Raw genomic sequence first — 5,656 nt, 5'->3', positions numbered from 1 at the left:
CGAATGGCAGCCTGAAATTACCTGTTCTATAGCTGAATGAGCTGCGATCACTCGAAAACAGGGATGGTGACGTCAGCTCTCCAAGATGGTGACCGGTGGCTTCCTCTGTGGTCTGACCGGTGTGGAGAACCAAATTGGACCACTTCCTTCCCCCGTCTCAAACCCAGAATTCAGCACTGAGTACAGTGATTGCACAGCTGGCAGGAGCCCACAGAATCCGCAGCGCTGTATCTTTGCGTTGCTATCTCGTCGTTTCCCAGCACGTGCCGCAGACTCTAGCCGGGGGGCGATATGCTGAATAAGCAGCGTGACCCTCCATGCTGACAAATCGCTCGCGTTTGAGCCCCCGTAGCTGATCCTCGTGTGATGAAAATCCTTCCTCTAGGTTTTGGAGCACCCCAATTTTGCTGAGAATTCCTAACAAGATAGCTTTTAGCCGTTCTAACTCATCATTCTCCCGAACAGTGATGCGGTACACGGGGGTGATGCACTCCCTTCGCCGCCATCTTCCAGCCTCTCTCATATATTTGTTGACCATTTGTATTTCTTCTTTTGAGAAGTGTCTGCTTAGTTCCTTGGCTCGTTTATTGATTGGATTATTTGTTTTTTGGTGTTAAGTTTTTTGAGGTCTTTATATATCCTGAAAATCGATTACCTATCCCTGGTACAGGTGGCAAAGATTTTCTCCCAGTCTCTTTAAGCTCTTGATTGTTTCCTTTGCTAGAAAGAGGCTTTTTAGTTTGATTTCACCCCATTTATTGATTACTGGTTTTACTTCTTGTATTTTAGGAGTCTTGTTAAGGAAGTCAGTTCCTGAGCCAATATGTCGAAGTATTGGGTCTGCATTTTCTACTAGTATATGCAGCGTTTCTGGTCTAATTTCTATGTCTTTAATCCATTTTGAGTTGAGTTTTGTGTAGAGTGAGAGACAGAAGTTAAATTTCATTCTATTACATATGGATTTCCATTTTTCCCGGCACTATTTTTTGAAGAGGTTATCTTTTCTCCAATGTATGATTTTGGCAACTTTGTCTAATATGAGGTCACTGTATTCATAAGGGTTGGTCTGTGTCTTCTATTTTGTTCCATTAGTCTTCTTGCCTGTTTTGGTGCCAACACTGTACTGTTTTTCTTGGTGGTGGGGTACCAGAGGGGGGGGTACTTGACCACTGAGCCACATCCCCAGCTGTATTTTGTATTTTATTTAGAGACAGGGTCTCACTGAGTTGATTAGCACCTCACTTTTGCTGAGGCTGGCTTTGAACTCTCGATCCTCCTGCCTTAGCTTCCTGAGCTGCTAGGATTACAGGCATGAACCATTGTGCCTGGCCAATACTGTTTTTGTTACTATAGCTGTGTAGTATAATTTAAGATATGATATTGTGATGCCTTCCACTTTGCTTTTCTTGCTGAGGATTGCTTTGTCTATTCTGGGCCTCTTTTTATTCCAAATGAATTTCATGACTGCTTTTTCTATTTCTATGAAGAACATCATTGGAATTTTGATGGGAATTGCATTGAATTTGAACAGTGCTTTTGGTAGTATGGCCATTTTGATAATATTAATTCTGCCTATCCAAGAACATCAAGAACATGGAAGGTCTTTTTCAATCTCTTTCTTTAGTGTTCTGTAGTTTTCATTGTAGAGGGTTTTTTTTTTTTTTTTTTTTTTTTGCTTTTTCTTAGATTGAGTCCCAAGGTGTTTTTTTGTTTTTGTTTTTGTTTTTTTGAGGCTATTGTGAATGGATGGTTTCCCTAATTTCTTTTTCAGGTGATTTGTCACTGGTGTATAGGAATGCAATTGACTTCTGGGTGTTAATTTCGTATCCTTCTACTCTGCTGAATTCGTTTATGAATTCTAAAAGTTTTCTTATAGAGTTTCTTTTGGGTCTTCTAAATATAGAATCATGTCATTGGCAAACAGATAGTTTGAACTCTTCTTTTCCTATTTGTATCTTTTTAATTTCTTTCTGTTGCCTCATTGCTCTGACTAGAGTTTCAAGGACTATGTTGAATAGAAGTGGTGAAAGAGTGCATCCTTGTCTTGTTCAAGTTTTTGGAGGGAATGCTTTCAATTTCTCTACATTTAGAATGATGCTGGCCTTGGGTTTGTCATATGTAGCTTTTACAATGTTGAGGTATGTTCTTTTTTATCCCTAGTTTTTTCTAGTATTTTCAACATGAATGAATTAATTAATTAAAGAATTTTTTTCAAATGCTTTTTCTGCATCTATTGAAATAATCATGTGATTCTTGTCTTTAAGTCTATTTTTTAATATGATGAATTACATTTTTTGATTTCCATATGTTGAATCAACCTTGCCTCCCTGGAATGAAACCCACTTGATTATGGTGATCTTTTTAATGTGTTTTTGTAGGAGATTTGCTAATATTTCTTTCCTTTTTTTTTTGAGTTTGACAAAATTTATTGGTGTTTTAGTAAAGACATTCATCTCAGTCGTTTCTCTCTCCTCATCTTGACCTTAGGTTAATATTTCATTTGGGTCAAGAAAAGAATATGTAGTAGAGGGATGTTATTTTAACAAACAGTAAAATGGACAAAATGGGTAGTTTACCTATATAAAAGTAAGTTAAATTCGTGTTTCTTGATATAATTAAATCATGTTAAGAACTAATAGTTGTATATACATTTCCATTGTTTTACTTGGGGCTCTTTCTAAACTTAAATGCAAGTGAACAAGAGTTAGGAATATATACAGGCTGCTTCTCTGGATTATTACCAATTAAAAGAGCTTAGTGAGTTAATTACCACCAATAAAATAGTTTGAAGCTGCCTCCAAATTTAACATTGTAGGAGTTTTCAAGGAAATCATATTACCATATTTTTATTATCTGTGACTATGCTTTTAGAGATGTTTAATTGTCACATTAAAAAATTATGTCCATATACAATACAAAAATACAAAACAAACACCCTATGATACACAAATCTTGACAGTATATGTGGTGGGAGATTCATAAAATGTAATTGAAGATGCATTTTCTTCCCTTTTATTTATTTATTTATTTTTTTTGAGAGAGAGAGAGAGAGAGAATTTTTTTAAATATTTATTTTTTAGTTTTCAGCAGACATAACATCTTTGTTTGTATGTGGTGCTGAGGATTGAACCTGGACCGCACGCATACCAGGCGAGTGTGCTACCGCTTGAGCCACATCCCCAGCCCCTTTCCTTCTATTTTTAATACCTAAAATGTGCTTTTGAGAAGACACTGGTCAGTAATATATATATATATATATATATATATATATATATATATATATATATTTCAAATAAACCATAGACTTGTACTAATAAGAAATTGAGAAGACACTGGTCAGTAATATATATATATATATATATATATATATATATATATATTTCAAATAAACCATAGACTTGTACTAATAAGAAATTGAGAAGACACTGGTCAGTAATATATATATATATATATATATATATATATATATATATATATATGTATTTCAAATAAACCATAGACTTGTACTAATAAGAAATCCTGCAGTGAGTTCAATTTAATTGGATTTAACAAGTAACTTAAATGATTAGACAAAGTTACAGAAAGTGCATCTTCTCATGTTGTCTTCATATAATGTTAAATTTTTCATTTGTGTGTGTTTATACATTAAAAAAAATAAAAACCAGCCAAATGCTTAAGTATTATATACATTTAAATTTTGGTGGTGGTTTGTACTTTAAAAGAAATAGCTTCCTTATGATTTGCCTCAAGTTCTGGTGGAAATGCTTACAGGAACTAGTTATGAACAAAAAACAAGAGAAGCACATTCAGAATACTGATTTACTTTGGTAGCAAATGGTTGTTCTTTGAAGACTGATGAAGGTAGACAAGACCCATTAAGGTGTGTGGGCTATTTGAAATACTCGATACGTCACATAAAAATTAAAAAAGAAATAAAAACATTTTTAAGAGCTAAGCGTTTGTATCCACTGATAGCAATGCCAATACCTAGTATATGATGACTTGAAACAAAGCAAATGCCCATAGGAAAAAAAGCTGTATTTTAATTTTATCTAAATTTATTATCAGTTAATAGTCCAGTACAATACTCCCTTCTCTCTATAAGGCTGTTCCTGGGAGCCAGACAGTTTAAGTAATGAGTCAGTTAAGTTAGGAGAGTAACTGCTTGCAGTTTTAAAAAGATAGTAACTTTTTGTTTCCCTCTTAATGTGCTAATAGTTGTGCCTAAAAAACATGCAATTCTTAAAAAGGTACCATTTCTGATTTCTTTATTATCTGTAACCTTTGGAAACTAATCACATGAAACTACAAAATTAGCAAATGTCTTGAAATCTGTATATAAAACATAAATTACCTCTAATTTCAAACTCTCATTTATTAGTGTACCACTCAATCTTAAAAAAACAAAACAAAAACAAAAAAGAAAAAAAAAGCGGCTCCAAAGATAGTCTTATAGCATTCTTTAAAAAAAGGAAACTGTTCCTTTTAACTTTACACCCATCCCACACCCCAATTTCAAAACACATCATTTAATTGTCTTGGTCATGGACATTTCCAAGATGAGATTTTATTTTTTGTTCCCATAGCTTCTGGTTATCAGAAAACCCGTGCTTTCCTTTATTGAAAGAGTTTGGTCCAGCTGATGTTGGTGTATCCCTTCCAATATTCTTCATCCTCATCTTTGCTTCTGGAGGCATTTCCTCTGGTTCACTATCTTCATCTTTCAGTAGCTGCTGCTACTGAAAGGATTTTTGGAGCAAGAGTTGGAACAGTTTCTTTAGGCTTTCTTGATCCAAGTTTGATGGAATGGCTGATGCTTTCTTTGTTGTCTGACTACCTATGGCAAATCCAAACTTGGAGATCTTTGTAGGCTTTGTTGGGAGGTCTGCAGCTTCTTCTTCAGCTGATCGCTTCTCAGCGCTGTGACTGGAACTTTCCCCTCCATCACTCCTGCGGCTCCAACTCACTGCGGCTTTTCAGGCTTCTCCTCTCCCGCCTTCCCATCCACCATTTTCCAGGATGTGGCCTTCCCTGCTGAGATTTGCCAATACTTCATTGAGAATTTTTACATCTATGTTCATCAAGGATATTTGTCTGCAGTTTTTTCCCCTTGATGTGTTCTTGTCTTGTTTGATAATATTAATTGTCAAATTGAGAAGATGGGTGACACTAGCTTCATAGAATGTGTTTGGAAGAATTCCTTCCTTTTCTATTTCATGGAATAATTTGAGGATGATTGGTATTAGTTCTTCTTTAAAGGTCTAGTAGAACTTGACTGAGAATCCCTCCAATCCTGGGCTTTTCTTTGCTGTTAGGCTTTTGATGGCTTCTTCAATTTCCTTACTTGAGATTGGTCTGTTTAAATTTTCTATATTCTTTGGTTCAATTTGGGTAGGTCATATGTCTCTAGGAATTCATTGATGTCTTCAAGACTTTCTAGCTTATTGGAGTATAAGTTTTCAAAATAGTTTCTGAAAATACTCTGTATTTCAGTAGTATCTGTGGTGATATATCATCACAGAGTTTAATGATCGGACTTTTTCCTGGTATGTTAAAGTCACCCAGTATTATTGTGTTGATTTTTGGTATTGAGAAGGGTTTGTTTGATGTATGTAGATGCTCATTGTTTGGGGCATAAGTATTTATAATTGTTATT

The 5,656-nt window shown here is 35.0% G+C and overlaps 1 pseudogene; it reads right to left on the bottom strand.

Moving 5' to 3' along the window:
• Positions 1–4,529: 4,529 nt before the first annotated feature.
• On the bottom strand, positions 4,530–5,011 carry LOC113193835 (PEST proteolytic signal-containing nuclear protein-like; annotated as a pseudogene).
• Positions 5,012–5,656: the final 645 nt, after the last annotated feature.

The sequence above is a fragment of the Urocitellus parryii genome, chromosome 4 (assembly GCF_045843805.1).
Source record: "Urocitellus parryii isolate mUroPar1 chromosome 4, mUroPar1.hap1, whole genome shotgun sequence".
NCBI lineage: Eukaryota > Metazoa > Chordata > Mammalia > Rodentia > Sciuridae > Urocitellus > Urocitellus parryii.
This window is presented reverse-complemented; position numbering and strand designations above follow the sequence as displayed.